This window comes from Mustela lutreola, chromosome 10 (assembly GCF_030435805.1).
Source record: "Mustela lutreola isolate mMusLut2 chromosome 10, mMusLut2.pri, whole genome shotgun sequence".
In the NCBI taxonomy this organism is placed as follows: Eukaryota; Metazoa; Chordata; class Mammalia; order Carnivora; family Mustelidae; genus Mustela; species Mustela lutreola.
In genome coordinates this window covers 96,481,355-96,501,846 of record NC_081299.1, presented here as the reverse complement: position 1 = coordinate 96,501,846, position 20,492 = coordinate 96,481,355, and positions in this window count along the sequence as shown.

Sequence of the window (20,492 nt, the reverse complement as noted above, 5' to 3'; positions counted from 1 at the left end):
CTTCATGACAGTATTTCCTGTTAGTGGGAACCACTTTTGTGGGGCCTGAAGAATCCACATTGATGCAGACAGTATTAGTTCTCTACCACTGCTGTAACAAATTATTATAAACCATGGCTGAAAAACAATATAAATTTACGATCTTACTGTTTCCTGAGCCAGAAGTCCAACACAGACCTCACCGAGGTAAAATCAAGGTGTGGAGGGGAGTTCTGTTCCCTTCTGGAGGTTCTAGGTGAGAATCTGTTTCCCTGCATTTCTCAAGCTTCTAGAGGCCACCCGCATTCCCTCACGGGCATACCCTTTCTTCCTACTTCAAAGTCAGCAATAGCAAATCCTTCTCACATTGTTTCACTCTGACCTCTCTGCCTCCCTCATCCACTTTTCCTTTTTTATAGATTTTATTTATTTACTTGAGAGAGAGAGAGAGTAAGTGCATAAGCAAGAGGGAGGGGCAGACGGAGGGGAGAAGCAGACTCCCCGCTGAGCAGGGAGCCCAAAACAGGGACCTTGAGATCTTGACTTGAGCCAAAGGCATATGCCTTGACTGAACCACGTAGGCACTCTTTTTCCTTCTTCAATTTTTTAAAAAAAGATTTTATTTATTTATTTGAGAGAGAGAGAGACAGTGAGAGAGAGAGCATGAGAGGGGAGAAGGTCAGAGGGAGAAGCATACTCCCCGTGGAGCTGGGAGCCCAATGTGGGACTCGATCATGAGACCCCGGGATGATGACCTGAGCCGAAGGCAGTTGCTTAACTAACTGAGCCACCCCGGCGCCCCCTCTTCCACTTTTAAAATGCTTCTAATTACATTGGGTCCAGACAATCCAGGATAATCTCCTTATTTTAAGGTCAGCTGACTAGTAAATTTAATTCCATCTGCATCCCTAATTCCCTTTTGTCCTCTAATATAACATATTCACAGGTTCCAAGGGTTAGGACATGAACATCTTAGGGAGGTTGCTTATTCTAACTACCATGTTGTCCTTCTGTAAGAAAAAAAATACAAAGTTACAATTACAAGATTAGATATGATCCTATGAACACATATAGTAACCTTTATTAAATGCATGGAAAATCTGTTTCTCATTTATTTATTTGTTATTTTAAATTGAGGTAAATTCATATAACATAAAGTTAGCCATTTCAAAGTATACATGTCAGTGGTATTTAATACATTCACAATGTTGCAGAACAAGTGCCTATATCAAGTTCTAAATCATTTTCATTACTCCAAAAAAATTCCATACCCATTAAGTAATCATTCCCTTTCTCACTACTCTTCAGAACCTGGCAATCACTAAATCTCTATCTCTACAGATTTACCTATTCTGGATATTCCATAAAATGGAGACATATAACTAGTGACCTTTTGTGCCTTGCTACTTTCCCTTGCAATATTTTGATACATGCTGTAGCCCGTATACTCCATTCTTTTTTTGACTAAATAATATTCCCTCCTGTTGCTATTCCACATTTTTTCAATGATGGTATTCAGTGATGGGCAATGAATTGTTTCCAACTTTTCACTATTATGAAAAGTGTTGCTATGAATATTGTGTATTTGTTTGAATATTTGTTTTCAATTCTTTGGATATATACATAGAAGTAGAATGGGGGGGGGGTCATATGGTAATTCTCTTAACTTTTTGAGGAAGCACCAAATTGTTTTCTATGGTGCCTATACTATTTTCTGCTCCCACCAGCAATATATGAGGTCTCAAATTTCATCACATTCTTGCCAGTACTTCTTTTCTTTAATTATTACTTTAACCATTCTAGTGGATGTGAAATGGCATCTTGTAATTTTAATTTGCATGTCTCTATTGCCTAGTAGTGTTGAGCATCTTGTCATGGGTTTGTTAGCCATTTACATATTTTCTTAGAAGATGTCTGTTCAAGTCCTTTGCTCATTTTTTAACTAGGCTGTCTTTGTTACTGTGTTAGCAGTGTTCTTTATGTATTTTGGATATTAGACCCTAATTAGCAAATATTTTCTTCCATTCTGTGGGTTGTCTTTCTACTCTTTAAAAAAAGATTTTATTTTTAAGATTTTATTATTGATTTATTTATTTTAGAGAGAGAGTGAGTATAAGCAGGAAAGGCAGAGGGAGAGAGAGAATCCTGAGCAGACTCTGTGCTGAGCGGAGCCCAACTTGGCCTTTATCTCATGACCCTGAGATCATGATTTGAGCTGAAACCAAGAGTAAGACTCTTAACCGACTGGGTCGCCCAGGTGCCCCAAAGATTTTATTATTTTTAAGTAATCTCTACACCCAACGCGGAGCTCAAATTTACAGCTCTCAGATGAAGAGCTGCATACTTCACCAACTGAGCCAGCTAGGTGCCTCTTTCACTTTTTTGATAATTAATTATCCTTTGATGCACAAAAGCTTTTAATTGTGATGAAATCAAATTTACATACTTTTTCTTTTGTTGATCTTCTTTTGGTGTTGTATCTAAGAATCCATCGCCAAACCAAGATCCTTAAGATTTACCCCTGTTTTCTTCTAAGAATTCTATAGTTTAGTCTTTACTTTTAGGTTGTTGGTTAATCCATTTTGAGTTGATCTTTGTATGTACTATGAAGTCGGGTTGCAACATCATTCTTTTACATATGGATATCCAGTTGTCTCAGTACAATTTGTTGAAGAGAACTTCTTTTCCTATTGAATGATCTTGGCACCTTTTTAGAGAATCAGTTGGTCCTATGTTCATGAGATTATTTCCGGACTCTCAATTCCATTCTATTTGTCTATATATTTGTCCTTATGATAGTATCATACTGTTTTGATTCCTGTGACTTTGTAATAAATTTTGTAGTAAGGTAGTGTGAGTCCTCTGACTTCGTTCTTTTTCAATATTTTTATGATTATTTGGGGTCCTGTGCAATTCCATACAAATTTAGAGGTCCTCTTTTCCACTTCTGCAAAACTTTTGTTGGAATTTTAATAGGGACTGTATTGAATCTGTAGATCACACACAGAGTAGTATTGCCATCTTAACAATAGTAAGTCTTTCTATCATGAACATGGATGCCTTACCATTTACTTAGGTCTTCCTTAATTTTTTCCAGTAACATTCTGCAGTTTTCAGTGTATGGGTCTACTAACTTAATGTAGTACGGAATTTGGCCTCATCTAAAAAGAGGTCTGGCCTTTATCCAGGCTCCTGGCAGGTGACTTCTAAAACCTTGCACCTTTCCAAGTGCTAGAGGAGTGTCTTTCTAATTCATGGTAGGTTCTCAGAGATCAACTTCAATAGTTTATGCTAATGAAACAACTCAAGGTGAGGGCTGGCAATGCCAGAAAGACCAATCATGTGATTGGAAAAGTAGGGCTTTCTTTGTGTCACATGATAACAGCCCTGCTACTGGAGTGGAGGTCGGTAGAGCCCGAAATTTGAGTTCAGTCAGCTGGGGGATGATTCATGTCAAGGAAGGAAGCCTCAATAAAATGCTGGGTACCAGGACTGGAGTGACTTTCTGTGGTGGCAAAACTCTTTGAATACTGTCACACATCGTCATAGCTGGGAGAGAGGATTAGAACATTGAGTTCAGACCCCTTCCAGATTCTGCCCTACGCTCTTCATCTCTTGCCTGATTTCAATTCATCCATAAACTGTGTTAAACATGACCTTGAGTATGATCATTTCCATCGGGTTCTGTGAGTCTTGCTAGCAAATTAGCCTGAGGGTGGTTTTGGGAACCTCCAATTTGTGGCCAGTGAGGGTGGCCCTGGGGACCCTCAGATTTACATAGAGCTGGTATCTAAAGCAAGGACAGTTTGGGGACACTGTGTCTTCAGACTGTCCTCTTGCCTAAATGATTTGCAAACTCCCTAGTTAAATTTAGCCCTAGGTATTTTAATCTTCTGGGTGCTGTTGTAAATGAAATTGTTTTCTTGATTTCTTTTTCCTTTTGTTTTTAACAAATACTTACTCAACACTTGCTATATGCTAGACTCTGTCCCAATGCTTCACAAACACTAGTTTTATTTCCCTAACAACCCTAATTAGGTCCTTTGGTTTTTGAAAACTGGGCAGTCTGGCTCCTGAGTCCGAATTCTGAACCCACAACACTGCTGCTTTACAAGACGTCTTTGAGAAATCTCCTGGGAGTCACCCTATCCTATCTCTTCCCACTGCCATTATAAATTCACTCCTGAACCAGAGTCTCCCACTCTGTCTTCCTAACTTAACTTCCTAATTTAACAGTCAACCCGAAATGCTGCTGCTCCCTTAACAATCCTAAAGCACCAGTGTCCAGGTCCTGGCCACCACAATGACCTGAAGATCCTTCCTTCTCTGCATTTATCAAAGGCAGAGACGATTACTGCTCATAAGCAGTACTTGGCAGTAGATTCTACACTGTCTTCTATGAACACTTTGAACTCCTACTGAAAACTTCGCTGTGAAACAGGAAGAGTGGGTGAGAGGAAAGCACTTGGGACCCCTGGGGACCAGATCCCCCAAACTCCACTCCGCAGCCTGTTTCCTCACTTGTGAAACAAAATCTTAAGGCCGACTCCTGTGATTGTTTTGAGAATTAAATGTGTGTGTTAGTGGGTGCGAGTGGAGGGGTTGGACAAGGTCCCAGAATGCAAGGAAAGCTCAGCAAATGTTGGCTCTTTTGTACCTCAGCCTCCTCAAAGAAATTGTAATTTCTTACAAAATCAAGGGGCCTTGATTTATACCTTTTCGGTATTTCTTAAAAATCAACATTTTTAAAAATGACTTTAACTGGGGCACGTGGGTGGCTCAGTTGGTTGAGGGGCTGCCTTCAGCTCAGGTCACGATCCTAGTGTCTCAGGATCGAGTCCTGCATCTGGCTCAGGGACTCTGATTCTCCCTCTGACCCTCCCTGCCTCATGCTCTCTCTCTCTCTCTCACTCAAATAAATAAAATCTGTTAAAAAAAAAAAAAAAAAAAAAAAAGACTTTAACTGGTATGCTTTGGTCTCTGGACTTCCTCAAGACATCAGTGACTCTTACCACAAAACCAGGCTCTGGAGCCTGACTTCAAAGGCTGGCTCCTGCTAGCTGCTTGACCTGTGGAAAACTGCTTAATCTCTCTGAGCCTCAGGTGCTCTCCTAGTGAAATGTAGTCCCCACGGCACAGGGTCATGAGGATTCCGGCCAAGTACTTAGCACATCATCCGGCTGCTAGCTTCTGTTATATCCTGTCCCCAACATTCTGGGTCCATAAAAACTTGGCCTCTGCATTCTCATTTCTCCACGTTTCCAACTTACGCACCTCCCTGGGGACCATACCGCCCAGCCTTCATCAGTTGCCGCAGTGGAGGCTCTGGGTCAGGCCCTCGGCGGGACGCCCCTTTGCCGGCTTTTTCCTCTTTGCCAGAGACTAAGTCCCGCACACGCGGACGTGAGGGCTAGGATGCGGGGTACTCGTGGCCGGGCAGGGCGTCAGCGCCACCCCGCACTCCCCTCCGCCCACCCCGGCCTCGTGGGGCTGGACAGGTGACCGCGCGCGCTTGGGAGGGAGGGGGCGGCCGAGCCGGTCGTGCCGGCCCCGCCCCCGCGCGCAAGCTCCGGCCTGCCGGGGTACAAGGCAGCGGCGCCCACCCTGCACACGCGGCGCGGAGCTCTCCCCCCCGGCGTGGGAGCCGCGCGGCCCAGGGCAGCTCCGTCCCGCGCAGCCGCGTCCCTTGCACGCTTGGCGGCGCGAACCGCGCAGAACGGTTAGTTGGGTAACGGCCGGCGGCGGCGCTGGGCGCGGACCGCGCGGTGCCCCTGCCGCCCTGGCGGGTGGGAGGGGGCCTGGGGAGCCGGCCTGCATGGGGGGAGGGGCGCGGGCGGGTGGGGGAGGCGGCGCGGCGGGGCGGGCCCAGAGCCTCGAGCGGGGATGTGGACAGGTGTGCGGGCCCCGGGCTGGCGAGAGGAGGACCTGGGGGAAATCGCTTCATCTCTAGCGGGGATGCTTTTGTTCTGGAAGGAAAACGACCTTGGCTGTAAAATCAAATAGGGGGGCGCCTGGGTGGCTCAGTGGGTTAAGCTGCTGCCTTCGGCTCAGGTCATGATCTCAGGGTCCTGGGATCGAGTCCCGCATCGGGCTCTCTGCTCAGCAGGGAGCCTGCTCCCTTCTCTCTCTCTCTCTCTCTGCCTGCCTCTCTGCCTGCTTGTGATCTCTGTCTGTCAAATAAATAAATAAAATCTTTAAAAAAAAAAAAAAAAAAAAAAATCAAATAGGGATGACAAACGTCCTGCCTCCAGGCTCTCTTGGCCAGATTGTGGCTCTGCCGCAGGTGGTTTGGGCGGGAGGTTTTTTGTTTTCTGTTTTCAATTTTTTTTTTTTTTTCATTTTTGGCGTTGGGGCATGCCACCTTTAACCTAATTTTTTTTTTTTTTTTTAAGATTTTATTTATTCGTGAGAGAGCGAGCATGGGCGGGAAGAAGGGGCAGAGGGAGAGGGAGAAGAAGCAGGCTCCCTGCTTAAGGGGGTGGGGGACTCCATTCCAGGACCCTGGGATCATGACCTGAGCCTAAGACAGAGGCTTAACTAACTGGGCCACCCAGATACCCCTTTAACCTTCTAATCTTTGAAGTCTTTATTTGGGCCTCTTTTTAAAGTAATGTCCATACCCAAAGTGGGGTTTCAACTCAGAAAGCTAAGAGTCCCATGCTCAAGACTGAGCCAACCAGGCATCCCTATTTGGGCCTCTTTTAATTTATCCTGATAAAATTCTCTCTGTTCTGGTTTCTCTGTGACTTTGCTCTGCCCACTGAAATTCCCTTTTCTTCTCAAATACTACCCATCCTGTTTTCCACTGTAATTTTTGTATTATGTGAATTTTTAAAAATTTTTATTTATTTATTTTTTTAGAGAGAGAGAGAGAAGGAATAAGCAGGGGATGGGGAAGGGTCAGACTCCCCACTTAGCAGGGATCCCAATGTGGGGCTCGATCCCAGGACACCCAGATCATGACCTGAGTGGAAGGCAGTTGCTTAACCGACAGAGCCACCCAGGTGCCCTATGTGAATCTTTATTCTAGTTGCATTTTTTGCTTACTTTCTACTTATTGTAAGTTTTGTTAAGGTAGTAATTATCTTTTTGTTCCCATAGCACATAGTTGAATGGAATAGGTTTTGAGCAACTTTTTCCGTAATTATTATGACCCAGGGAGTATTTTTCTCTTGTGGATCCAGTTACATTTTAGCCCCAAATAGTGTCTGGAGTGAACCACTCTAAGATGCAGGCCTTTGTCATGTCAATTGCAATAACCTGTTGGGAGCCCTTGACCCTCAGATTTGGGTTGCTCTACCTGCAAATTAGAAATGCACATGTTGGGGTGCCTGGGTGGCTCAGTGGGTTAAAGCCTCTGCCTTCGGCTCAGGTCATGGTCCCAGGGTCCTGGGATCGAGTCCCGCATCGGCTCTCTGCTGAGCGGGGAGCCTGCTTCCTCCTCTCTCTGCCTGCCTCTCTGCCTACTTGTGATCTCTCTCTGTCAAATAAATAAATAAATTCTAAAAAAAGAAGAAAAGAAATGCACATGTTTACCCCCCCCCCCCGCCTTGTTGTTACTGCAACATGCTGATGTTTGTAGTTTATGAGGTAGAAAACAAATGTGGCAGGAGAGCAGATTAACCATTTACCATTGGTTTTTTAGGGAAGTGAAAGAGATTGTTGAAATTATTGCATGTGTAAGTATATTATATGGCTTATATTGTCAGAATTTTAATCAAGTTTAACCTGTAATTGTATTTTGAGGTAACAAAACTTACTTCTTGACATTTTTAAAGATTTATTCATTTGAGAGAGAGAAAGAGAGAGAGAGAGAGTGCATGCAAGCCAGAGCATGAGCAGAGGAAGGGTCCAAGGGTAGAGGGTGAAGCAGACTCCCTACTGACCATGGAGCCCAACTCAGGGCTCCATCCCAGGACTCCAGGATCATGACCTGAGCTAAAGGCAGATGCTTAACTGACTCAAACACCAGGCACACCATCTTTTTCTTTTTTTTAAAGATTTATTTAGAGTGTGCACACAGAGTGTGTGGGGGTGGGCAGGGGAGATGGAGAGAATCTCAAGCAGACTCCCCTCTGAGCATAGAACCCACTGTGGGACTCCATCTCACTACCCTGAGATCATGACCTGAGCTGAAATCGAGTCAATTGCTCAACCAACTGAGCCACCCAGGCACCACCAATACTCAGTTTATTAGTGTTTGGTGGATTATTAGGTCCTCTACAAAAACAAAATAACTTAATTCCTTCTTTGAAGTAAGGCTCATATGTAGCAGTAATGATATTCATACCCATTCATGGAATATGAAGCATGTTTGCAAAAAAGAACTAGAAGGAGACAAATTTAAGGGTCTCATTTTGGCAGGCGAGAATTCTACCACTGAACCACCAATGCAAGGGTCTCATTTTGGGATGAGAACTTTCAGAGTGATGAATGAAACTTTAAAATTTGAGTCTGTGGTCTTTAGTTACCAAAACCTATGATTCTATAGAACTATAGTTCTATAGTGTATAGAACTATACACTATAAAACTGTTTTTAAAAACTATGAAGCTAATTATAGTGCTAAAAAAAATCTTTCTGTGACTACAGGTTGTTTTTTGCTTTCTGTTTTTTTCCAGTAAAGGAAAACAACTTTCTTTGTTGGCTTCCTCTTTGTGATGCATTCTCCCAACTTTGCCTCAAAAGAACTGTGTGAAGTGGATGCTAGCAGTGGTATATTAGCATTTCTATTCAAAAGGAGTAATGTAGATGACCATAAATACATATTTGTTATTTTAAAAGAGCCAGTACAGGGGCACCTGGGTGGCTCAGATAGTTAGGTGTCCAACTCTTGATTTCATCTTAGGTCATGATCTCAGGGTTGTGAGATTGAGCTCTGCATTGGGCTCTCTGCTTAGAAAGGAGTTTGCTTGAGAGTCTATCTTTCTCTCTTTCCATCCCAGCTGGTGTGTACTCTCTTTCTCTAAGAAAGAAAAAAATAATAAATCTTAAAAAAAAAAAAAAAAGAGCCAGTACATTTCTGCTTCATATCCTGGGATAAAATTAATTTGTATTAATTGAGATAGTACATTTAGGTTTTGGTCTGTAGAGTCTACTTTTGATTGGTGCAGAAAACAGTATTTATAAATTGTATTCTAGATTATAATCTGGAATTCTAAGCAAAACTCTCCTGTATAGTGTAAAAGACTGAAGGAATCGCTACCTTCCCTTTATCACTACTCAGAGCCTGATGTCCTTTTTAAAGTGTGAAAAAAAAGGGGGGGGTGCTGTATTTAAAAATCATGCCAAAATCAAATAAAAAAAACAGGAATTTTTTAATTTGGCAAAATTGTGTTGAGTTCATGTGTGATTTGTGAATTTTTTGAATCCATAATTTTGCTTTGCATCCTCAAATTTATTCACTTTTTCTCTGAATCTGTTTTAAGATACTTAAATATGACACGGGAATAAAATTTTTGATACACTGTTACTATTAAGACTGATGAATCAGTTCTTAGCGACCCAAAACTATGACTTTAAAAAAACAAATGGTGATACATCATAATTGGCAAGGAAGCTCAAAGTTTAATCACATCCAGCATGATATGTATCCTATTAGCTATTCCAAGTGAACCCAAATGTATCAAGCAGCTCTATTGTGATTGTGTATGTGAATTTAAGCGTAAATATTCATGGGGCGCCTGGCTGGCTCAGTCTGTAGAGCATGTGGCTCTTGATCTCAGTGTTGTAAGTTTGTGCCCGAGGTGGATGTAGAGATTGCTTAAAAATAAAATCTTTTAAAAAAATAAAAATTTAGGACGCTTCGGTGGCTCAGTTGGTTAAGCCGCTGCCTTCAGTTCAGGTCATGATCCCAGGGTCCTGGGATCGAGTGCCGCATCGAGCTCCTTGCTCAGCAGGGAGCCTGCTTCTCTCGCTGCCTCTGCCTGCCTCTCTGCCTGCTTGTGTGTACTCTTTCTCTCTGTCTCTGGCAAATAAATAAAAAATCTTTAAAAAAATAAAATAAAATAAAAATTTAATGGGGGTGCCTGGGTGGCTCAGTGGGTTAAGGCCTTTACCTTCACCTCAGGTCATGATTTCAGGGTCCTGGGATTGAGCCCCGCATTGGGCTCTCTGCTTGGTGGGAAACCTGCTTCCCCCTCTGTCTCTCTGCCTGCTCCTCTGCCTACTTGTGATCTCTGTCTGTCAAATTAAAATTAAAAAAAAAAAAAACCCTCAAAAAAATAAAGATTTAAGTATAAATATTCTGAGATGAGTTAACCTTGTTTTTGTTGACTCTTAATTCAGAGGAAAAACTTGTAAAATTCATGCTCTGGAGCATTTCTATTTAATGTAGTCTTAGAACCCAGGTTGTTTCCTTTTGAACTGAGATGTTATAATTTCTATAATTCAAATGGAAATTTTAGTAAAGTTTGACTTGGAATTTTTTTTTAAAAGACTATTTATGAGGAGGAGGAGCAGAGGAAGGGAGAAGGAATGTCAAGCAGACTGCTGAGTGCAGAGCCCAGTACAGGGCTTGATCTCACGACCCTGACATTGTAACCTGGGCCGAAACCAAGAGTCAGACACTCAACTGACTGAGCCATCCAGGACCCCCTGACTTGGGAATATTTTTGTAATCCTACCACTGGCATAGGTAGGTGAAATGCTCTAGGACAGGTCATCTTTAATTTCAAATGGTAGTGTAGTTTTAAGGTATTATTTTGCAAATTCTGTTTCATCTGTACCCTGAATTTAAAATGATCCCTATCCAGATGAGAAAGGGTGCTTCAGGACTTCTTTACCAATTCATAAAGGAGATTCCCTCTCCTTTATGAAATGAAAGCTACCTCACTCATCCCAGTTCTTACTCTGGTGCACTGCCCCACGGTATAAAAATCTCTGGGGACAGTCCAAACGAAGAGAAAAAGCCAGGCTGCACAGTCCCAGAGAGAGAAATACTGAAGGAAGCAGGATCATGTTTCACCCAGACACAAACTTCTACCTTATCTGTCTTCTATCAATCTTAGAACTTGAAAGAGATTAGGTTTTTTTTTTAGATTTTTTAAAATTTGTTTATTTGACAGACAGAAATCACAAGTAGGCAGAGAGGCTGGCAGAGAGAGAGAGAGAGGAGGAGGAAACAAGCTCCCTGCTGAGCAGAGAGCCCGATGGGGGCTCAATCCCAGGACCCCGAGGCCATGACCTCAGCCGAAGGCAGAGGCTTTAACCCACTGAGCCACCCAGGTGCCCCGAGATGAAGTTTTAATAAGAATGGTTATCAATTCACTGTTTTGAATTCAAATGAGGGTAGGTTTTTTCTGATGATAAGGACTGGTCAGTTAGGTGATCGAGTGGCCATTTTCCATAAGCAGAATGAATTAAGTGCCAAGGTTTTGACAATTTTACATTTAAAGCCTATCTAACACAATGTACAATATGCCAGGAACTACAAACTTGCAATTATTAAACTTATACATTTTAATAGTCAAGGTATAAAGGGTACATATTTTCCAAAGTTCTTTTTGGGACAAAACAGTTGAAGATCACAGACTTGGAGTCACTTGTACATACACCTTATTCCCTTCAAAGTAAATTTAGGACATTATGTTAAGAGAACACAGAATGGTATAAATTAGGACTTTATATCATTCAGTATTTTGCTTTATTTTTTTCTGTCTTACATCAAGTGTGAACCTTATAAAAGACTGTAGTTGTGAAAGAAAATTGATTTGGCTGTCTAAAAAGACCCCTGGCAGCGCCTGGCTGGCTCAGTCATTAAACGTCTGCCTTTGGCTGAGGTCGTGATCCCAGGGTCTTGGGATTGAACCCTGCACTGGGCTCCCTGCTCAGCAGGAAGCCTGCTTCTCCCTCTCCCACTCCCCCGCTTGTGTTCCCTCTCTCTCTGTGTCTCTTTCTGTCAAATAAATAAATAAAATCTTTAAAAATAAAAATAAATAAAAAGACTCCCTGCAAAGGATATTATGGGATACAATACTAAACAAAGACTTAATTGAAATGATATCTGTATTAACAAAATTATAGGCAGAGATAAGAATAAATCCAGAAACCCCAAAAAGCAAGCATGCTTGACATCCCTAAAAATAGTAAGAAAGCCAGTGTAGCTGGAGTGATATGAGCCGGAGGGACAAAGGTAGGAAATAAAGTAAGGAAAATGATATAGGGCTTTTGTGGCATTTGAAAACTGGTTTTCCATTCTTTCCATTCTGTGACTGGACCCCAGGCTTCAGAAGTAGGTGTGTGTACTATATCCAGGCAGTCAAGCCTTCCACGGTGATTAGCCCTGATTGAAACAAGCACTTACTTGAAGCTAATTATGTTGCTAGAGTGACCATTCTGGGAATTTGTTGACTAGAAGCTAGAATTGTTGTGGAGTGTGTAGGCTTAGAGTTACTGGTAGTCTTCTTGCCTCAACGAGTTGCAGGCCTAAGAGTGGAAACAACATAGAAGTACAAAGACAGAAATTCTGCTGACCACATCATTTGGTCCTTGGAGCAGGCTGTGTCAAAGTCTGAACCCCCACCTTAGATTGCTTGGTTACATGAATCTTAAGCATTTTTTTTTTTTTTTGTCCAAGTCAGACTGGATTATGTATTTGTTCACTTGCTAACCTAATTAATATAAAGTAAGCAGAGAAATGGAGTCATTGAATCAAACTGAAAAGGAGTGAATGGCCTGTGAGAAAGGAAGAAAATCCAGAGAGAAGTCAAAGAAAGCATTTAAGACTGCATTTTCAATGATTTGAACAATGGGTGTTGAATTAATGCTAAAGCAAGGACATGTGAAGTTTGTCAAACAAGGCCGGTGAAAGTATCCAGCACAAAAATATCTGTCATCTGCCAGCAAATTACAAATTCCTTGGAAGAAGGAACCAAATTTTAATTTAAATTGCAACTATCCACCTTATGTTTGAAATAGAACGAATGAATTCCAGAACTGTAAGCATAAGAATGTTTATAAAAGTAGTAGCAGAAATCAATGAAAAAGGGGGTGGGAGAACAATTAAAAAGTCAATAAAGCTGAGAATGGTATATATATATATATTTTTGGAATGAGCTCTATGCCAAACTTGGGTTTGAATTTACAAACCCAAGACAAAAGATTCCCATACTAAATTGAGAATGTTCTTTGAAGAAAACTGATAGATATAGTCCTAAGATTAATGGGGGAAAGAAGATCCATATATCAATGATGAAGGGAATATAGCTACAAACCAATAAGGAGATTAAAATATAAAAATTCTGTGCCTGTAAATTTGAAAACCTGGAGAAAATGGAAGAAGTTATAGAAAGATTCAGAATGCCATAGTAGGAATGAAGAGAGACCAAAATTGTTAAGGAAATTGAAGTAGAAGTTTTGAAATCTTCCAGAAGAAAATACAATGTCTAGGTGTTTTTAGAAGTAAATTCTATCAGTCTCAAGGAATAGATCATTCCAATCTTACATAATCTCTTCCAGAGATGAGGGAAAAGAACATTTGTGACTGTAATATAATATTGATAATGAAAATCAGAAAAGGACAATATGAGAAGGGAAAATTATGTTTTCAAATCATTTATGGACACAGTAAAAAAAAAATCCAAACTAAATATTAGCAAATTTAATTTAGAAATGTGTTAAAAAAATAATATATTGTGACCAAGTTGGGAATATCCTAGGAATTCAAGGTGGTTTAACATATAAAAATATATTAATGTTATTAACTATTTTTACAGGTGAAAGAAGAAATGTCATGTGAGGGCATTTTTTAAAAACAATTTGATGGTTACTGAATTTAAAATAAATTCTTCTTTTTTTAAGATTTTGTTTATTTATCAGAGAGAGAGCGAGAGCGTGTGTGCATACTAGCAGGGGAAGCAGTAGAAGGAGAGGAGAAGCAGGCTTCCTGCTGAGCAAGGAGCCTGATGTGGGGCCGGATCCCGGCATCTTGGGATCATGACCTGAGCCAAAGGGAGACACTGAACTGGGCCACCCAAGTATCCCCGAAATAAATTCTTAATGAGCTAGGAATAAACTTACTATATCTGATATTGTATCTACCAAACCCTGGAGTAAATACTTTTCTTGATGATGAAACATTGTATATATTACCTTGAAAATCACAAAATAAGGGGGCACCTGAGTGACTCAGTGGGTTAAGCCTCTGCCTTCAGCTCAGGTCATAATCTCAGGGTCCTAGGATCGAGCCCCACATCGTGCTCTTTGTCTGCCTCTCCGCCTGACTCTCTGCCTACTTGTGATCTCCCTCTCTGTCAAATAAATAAAAAAATAAAATCTTTTAAAAAACAAACAAAACCAAAATAAAGCCTGAATTGTGGCACCTTAAACTTATGTCGTATGTTGAAATCCTAACCCCCAGTACCTCAGAATATGAATATATTTGGATATAGAGCCTTTAAGGACTTAATTATGGTAAAATGATGTTATATGGGTAGGCCCTAATCCAACATGACTAGTATCCTTATAAAAAAAGGAGAGAGGGGCGCCTGGATGGCTCAGTCATTTAAGTTTCTGATTTGGGCTCAAGTCATGATCTCAGGGTCTTAGGATCGAGTTCTACTGAGGATGGAGCTCGCTTCTCCCTTTCCATCTGCCCCTAACCCCACTTGTGCTCTCTCTCTCTCCAAATAAAATCTTAAAAAGAAAAAAAAAAGGAGACACCAGACCTTGCACACATACAGAGATAACAATGTGAATAGGTAGTAATAGGGCAGTCATCTACAAACCAAGGACAGAGGCCTCAGAAGAAACCAAACCTGCTGACACTTGATCTTGGACTTCTCACCTCTAGGAGTATAAGAAAATAAATTTCTGTTGTTTAAGCCACTCAGTCTATGGTATTTTATTATGGCAGCCTTAGTAAACTAATACACCAACATTACCACTTTTATCTAATATTGTAATGGATAGTGAACCCATCACAATAAGATAGGGAAAAAAGGTGTGAGAATTAGAAAGGAGGAATCCAAACTTAATCCACCCAGGGGTCCTGGGTGGCTTAGTCAGTTGGGTGTCTGACTCTTGATTGTGGGTTGGGTCATGATCTTGGGGTCACGAGATTGAGCCCCAAGTCAGATTCAGCACTCAGCAGGGAGTCTGCTTTAGATTCTCTCTCTCTCCCTCTCCCTCAAGATTAAATAAATCTTGGGGGAAAAAAATCCCAGGTAATATGATTTTCAGTGTAGAAAACCTTAAAAAATAAGTTAAGTATTAAAAATAATAAAATGTTTGCAAATTTTTCAAATTAAAGATTAATATACAAAAATAAATTGTGTACTTCTTGAATGATGGAGTGAAGCCCTCTAAAGATCCACTCTTTCATAAAAGCAATGAGAACATTAGCAAAAATTACTAAAATCAACTTTTAACACCTAAAATTAACCAAAGGCTTATAATAACCCAACAAAAATGTATACAAGAAAATAGCTGAATCTAACAAAAAACAGCAAAATTTGTGGTATTTAAACATGACCTGTTGCCATCCTTCTTTTCCAAATTCCCTAAAATTATTAAAAACAGGGACCCCTGGGTGGCTCAGTTGGTTAAGTGGCTACCTTCGGCTTGAGTCATGATCCCAGGATCCTGGGATTGAGTCCTGCATTGGGCTCCTTGCTCAGCGGGGAGCCTGCCTCTCCCTCTGCCTGCTGCTCCCCCTGCTTGTGCGCTCTCTCTCTCTCTCTCTGACAAGGTCTTTAAAAAAAAAAAAAAAGATTAAAAACAAATAATTTCATGATCACAGTAACCATGAAAAACGAGCAGCCTAGTAGCCTCTAGGGAGGCAGAATGTGTTGGAACCCTCTCAAAAGCCCCATTCTCAGAGAATTGTCATTATTTAACATGTATGGCATTCCCTGTTAACCCCCAATTAGAGGGTTTATCTTTATTTGACATGTTTCAGAGTGTGCTCAGTGTGATCAGCCTTTTCCCCAGGACATTTGCTGGAAAGAATCAGAGGCAATCATTTAGCATCTAAGCTGCCTGAGTTGGGAAAACAACTGGGGCAAACAAAAAGCTGACCAAAAACTTAAAAGGAAAATCTTGGGAATAAGATATCCATAGGGGATGTTGAGGTGCTCTGGCATAATCCCAGGACTCTAGAAGGTCATGAACATGTATAAGATTATACCCATGCTCATGAAGGGCTGAATTTCTCACCACTGCCTGACTTTGTAAGCTCTGTATAAGCAGGAACTAAAGACCAAGACAGAGGTGTAAGCTGTCTGCTAGAGAGTTGAAAACATGTCCCACCACACACATAATGCCCTTTCAAGGCATTTCAGGAAGTCTTTGTCCAGTTGTTGACTTACCACTAAGCTAAACTGAGCAGAGATTTCAGTGGTCACAGAAAACAAAACAAAACAAAACAACAACAAAAAAAAACAAACAAAAACCCCAAAACTACAAAGTTCACAGACTTTGTTCAGGAAGTCATTAAACAGAAGGCAATAGCAGCATCATTAACACAAACCACAAGCAGTAGTTACAACTCACCCTGGGATGGTGGGGAGGGGAGAGAAGGAATCTGATTCTCAGAGCTGCCACATATATTATATAAAATGTCCAGTTATCTAAAACAAAAACAAAAATATGAGACATGAAGCATATAGGAAGCATGGTCTATACACAGGAAGAAAAGTCATTCAGTAGAAACTATCCCTCAGGAAGGCCAGATGTTGGACTTACTAGACAAAATCTTTAAATTAGCTATTAATAATATGTTTCAGTAATTACAGAAAACCATGTCAGAGAATGGAAACAAAGTATAAGAACAATGTCTTACCAAATAGAGACTATCAATCAATAAAGAGAAATTATGAAAAAGAACCAGATAGAAGTTTGGAGCTGAAAAGTACCGTAAGAAAGAAATATTCACAAGAGAGCCCCATAAACTGACTTGAGCTGGAAGACTAAAGATTCAGTGAACTTAAACATAGGTCAGATGAGATTATCAAGTCAAAGAAAAAAAAAAAGAGAATGAAGAACCATGAATAGAGCCCTAGAGACCTATGGAACATCAGCTGTACAAACAAAGGAACCCCAGAGGAAAAGGAGAGAAAGGGGCAGGAAAAAACTTTTGAAGAAATAATGGTCAACATTTCTGCAAATTTGGTGAAAAATAATCTACACACCCAAAAAGTTTCACAAACTCTAAGTAGAATAAACTCAGAGATCCACAAAGAGACGCAATCTTCCAAAAGTCAAAGAAAAAGAAGTTTGAAAGTAGCAAGAGAGAAGAAACTCATCACAAATGATTCTCAATAAAATTAACAGTTAATTTTGGGGTGCCTGAGTGGCTCAGTTGGTTAAGTGGCTGCATTTGGCTCAGGCCATGATCTCAGGGTCTGGATCAAGTCCCTCATCCAGCTCCTTGCTCAGTGGGGAGCCTTCTTCTCTCTGCTTCTGCCTGCTATTTTGCCTGCTTGTGTGCTCTCTTTCTCTAACAAATAAATAAAATCTTAAAAGAAAAAGATTAACAGCTAGTTTTTTTAAAAAAAGATATTTATTTTTATTTGAGAGAGAGCGAGCAAGCACACACAAGTGGGGAGGGTTGCAAAAGGAGAGGGAGCTGAACAGGGAGTCTGACACAGGGCTTGATTCCAGGACCCTGGGATCATGGCCTGAGCCAAAATCAGTTGCTTAACCATCTGAGCTGCCCCTAATAGCTAGTTTTTTATTAGAAACCATGGAAGCCAGGGGCATCTGGGTGGCTCAGTCAGTTAGCCATTTTATTCTTGATTTCAGTTCTGGCCATGATCTCAGGATCATGGGATCAAGTCCCGAGTCAGGCTCCATACTCAGCATAGAGTTTGCTAGGGATTCTCTTTCTCTCCCTCCTCCCTCTGCCTCTCTCCCTCACTCATGCTCATGTTCTATCTCTCTCTCTCTCTCCCTCTCTCTCTCCAAAAAAGAAAAAGAAAAGAAAAGAAAAGAAAAGAAAAGAAAAGAAAAAGAAAAAAGAAGAAAGTCAGAAACCATGGAAACCAGAAGACAGTGTGATGGAATATTTAAAGTGCTAAAAGAAAAAGACTGTCAACCAAGAATGCTATATCCAGTAATACTATCCTTCAAAATAAAGAAGAGAGTAAAACATTCCCAGATAAGCAAAAACTGAGTGAATTAATTGCCTGCCATCCTGCACTACAAAAAGTACCGAAAGGTGTCCTTTCGGTTGCATTGAAAGGACACTGGACAGAAACAAATCCACATGAAGAAATACAGACCAGCAGTAAAGGTATATATATAGGTAAATATAAAAGAGAGTATAAAGGTATTTTTTATTTGTAACTTTTTTTCTTCTACCTGATTTGAAAGACAATATATAAAGCAATAATCATAAAACTGTTTATGGGCTTACAATGTATAAAGATGTAAATTGTGTATCAATAGTACCATAAAAATGAGGGCTGTATAGGAACACAGTTTTTGTATGCTATTGCAATTAAGTTGGTATTAATCCTCACTAGATTGTTTTAGATTAAGAATTAATTGCTGTATGCCTGGGTGGCACAGTCAGTTAAGTGTCTGACTCTTGATTTTGCTGTGGTCATGAACTCATGGGTTATGAGAATGAGCCCTTTGAGGGGCTCTGTGCTCAGCAGGAAATCTGCTTGGGGTTCTCTGTCTCCCTCTTCCTCTGCCCCTCTCCTCTGCACGTTCCCCCTCTCTCTCACACACATACAAATAAATTTAAAAAAATAGATATTAATTACAATCCACAAGACAACCACTAAGAGAATAACAAAAATATGGTGATGTAAACAAGGTAATTAAAGGGGTACACTAAAAATATCTATATGACACTAAAGAAGATTGTGATGGAGAAAGAGAGTAATAAAAAAGACATTAGACATAGAGAAAACAAATAGGAAAATGGCAGACTTAAATCCTATCTTATCAGTAATTACAGCAAATGTCTTCTTTGGAGAAATGTCTGTTAATGTCTTCTGCCCATTTTTCAATTAGATTATTTGGGTTTTTTTGGTGTGAGTTGTGTAAGTTTTTTATACATTTTAGATACTAACTCTTTATTAGACATGTCACTTGCATATATCTTCTCCTATTCAGTGGGTTGTCTTTCTGTTTTGTTGGTTGTTTCCTTTGCTGTGCAGAAGCTTTTTATTCTGATGTAGTCTTTATAGTTTATGTTTGCCTTTGTTTCTCTTGCCTTAGGATATAGCTAGAAAAATGTTGCCAGGCAGATGTCAGAGGAATTACTGCCTGTGCTCTCTTTTAGGATTTTTATGATTTCAAGTCTCACATTAGGTCCTTACTCCATTTTGAGTTTATTTTTGTGTATGGTATAAGAAAATGATCCAGTTTCATTCTTTCATATGTAGCTCTCCAGCTTTCCCAGAACTGTTTGTTGAAGAGACTGTCTTTTTCTCATTGTATATTCTTGCCTCCTTTGTTGTAGATTAACTGGCCATATAATCACGAATTTTTTCTGGGATTTCTATTCTGTTCCATTAATCTTTGTCTGTTTCATACTGTTTTGATTACTATAGCCTAGTAATATAACTTGAAATCTGGGATTGATATCTCCGGGTTTGTTCTTCTTTTTCAAGGTTGCTATGGCTATTTTGGGGTCTTTTGTGGTTCCATACAATTTTTAGGATTACTTGTTCTAGTTCTGTGAAAAATTTTGTTGACATTTTGGTAGGGATTGCATTAGATCTGTAGGTTGTTTTATGTAGTATAGACATTTTAACAATATTCTTCCAGTCCATGACTATGGACTATATTTCCATTGGCTTCTGTCATCTTTACTTTCCTTCATCAATGTCTTATAGTTTTCAGTGTACAGGTCTTTCACCTCCTTGGTTAAGGCTATTCCTAGATATTTTATTGTTTTTGGTGCAAATTGTAAATGGGCAGAATTTTTTATTTTTTTAAATGATCTGACTATATGTTACAAGATTTGCACTTTAGATTCAAAGACATAGACTGGTTTAAAGTAAAGAGATGAGGTGTGCTTGAGTGGCTCAGTCAGATAAGTGTCTGCTTAGGTCATGATTTCAGGGTCCTGTGATGTGGATCAGGTCAAGATTTCAGGGCTGTGGGATCAAGCCCCCAAGTCAGGCTCTGCACTGGCTGTGGAGTCTGCTTAAGGTTCTCTCTCTTGGGGTGCCTGGGTGGCTCAGTCAGTTAAGCATCTTCAGCTCATGATCTCAGGATCCTGGGATGGAGCCCCACATCAGATACTCTGTTCAGTGGGGAGTCTGCTTCTCTCTCTCTCTCTCTGCTCCTCCCCTCTGCTTGTGCACTCTCTCTCTCTCAAATAAATAAATAGAATCTTAAAAAACAAAAAAGATTCTCTCTCTACCTTTCCTTCTCCCCCTCCCCAACCTGTCCTCTCAAAAAAAAAAAAAAAAAAAAAAAAGAACATCTCGATAACTTAAACTTTTACCTTAAGAAACTTAAAAAAAAACCCAACTAAATGCAAAAAATACAGAATAAAGGAAATAGTAAAGATTAGAAAATAAATAAATGAACTAGAAAGTACAAAAACAACAG